At 32.8% G+C, this 1,300-nt stretch overlaps 1 non-coding gene across 1 annotated transcript; it reads left to right on the forward strand.

The window, feature by feature from the left end:
- Positions 1-456: 456 nt before the first annotated feature.
- Positions 457-539, forward strand: LOC141688252 (small nucleolar RNA R160). The gene has a single exon (XR_012561708.1). It is a non-coding gene; the product is annotated as a small nucleolar RNA R160 (small nucleolar RNA).
- Positions 540-1,300: the final 761 nt, after the last annotated feature.

Raw genomic sequence — 1,300 nt, forward strand, 5'->3', positions numbered from 1 at the left:
AACTGAATCACCAAAGTAATACACAGAACAAAACCCTAGTATCCCGTCCCCTTCTGTTTCTTTCTCCATATATACACTTCAAAGATCTCTCTCTCTCTCTCTCTCTCTCTCTCTCTCTCTCTCTCTCTCTCTCATTTCTGCCGGAATATCTCTCTGTCTCTCTCTGCCATCTCTCTGTCTATCTGCCTCTCTCTCTCTCTCTCTCTCTCTCTCTCTCTCTCTCTCTCTCTGTTTTAAAAGTCTGGGCATAGAGATGGCACCATGTGGCCCCTTCCAACTCAAAGATTAGTTGTAAGGAAAAACCGAGATAAGGGTATTTTGAGGTGCTATATAAACTGCATATTTGGCATAAAACATACTTATAGATTCAATTGAAGGCTCTATGTAATCTATGTTTCTATGCCAAAACACCCTAATTCTCAATTCTTATTTCAAGATTCAATTGAAAAAAACATAAGCAAAATGATGAGTTATTGTAGCTGAAGCCTCATGTTGAGCTCTTATCAAACCTTTATGGTCTTCAAAGTTCTCTGATTGCTTTCTTGATTTTCCTTTTTGTAATTACTTTAATTTTTATTTTTTTTTAAAAAAATTGTAAAAGAATAAAGCACTAAAATACGTGGTCTGTTGAATATAATCTTCAGACTTTACGAGCATGGTGCTACAGAAAATTCATATTTCTGGTTTTTATTAATTAATATTTGTCACGTGACAAAGATTAATGTAACTCAGGAAAATACATTTAACAGATTAATTTGCCACTTTGACTAATTTTTGGGAGTTTAGATTAATTTTCTATAGCATTTTCTTTATGCGAAACTATTAATGGGGTTTTTCGTAAATTGCATGAACGAGTGTATATATAGGATGGTTTAGGAAATTAGTTCACACGTAGTTTGGATCATAGAAATTTAATTGCTAATCAATATTAAAAATAAAGAAGGATTTCGATTTTATTTTGTTGATCTCGCGACTCTATTTCAGCGAACCAAAGAGAAAGGTCACGATATCCGGGAAACTGCACAGAAATATTCTTATTACGCAATATCGTTTAAAGAATTATCTTGACAACAAAAATTTATGTTAAGAAATAAGAATGTACTAAGAATTCTTACTTGGAATTGGGGATTACAATTAGGAGATTACAATTCTTAACAAATCTATGCTAAGAAATAAGAATGTACTTGGAATTCGACCAATTTTGGATTGGAGGAGCTATAATATTGAATGAACTTCTAGGCCCCTCGTCCCTTTAATTGTGGTATTTTTATTTTTGTCGATTAAATTAACTAATTTCTGA

This window comes from Apium graveolens, chromosome 9 (assembly GCF_009905375.1).
Source record: "Apium graveolens cultivar Ventura chromosome 9, ASM990537v1, whole genome shotgun sequence".
In the NCBI taxonomy this organism is placed as follows: domain Eukaryota; kingdom Viridiplantae; phylum Streptophyta; class Magnoliopsida; order Apiales; family Apiaceae; genus Apium; species Apium graveolens.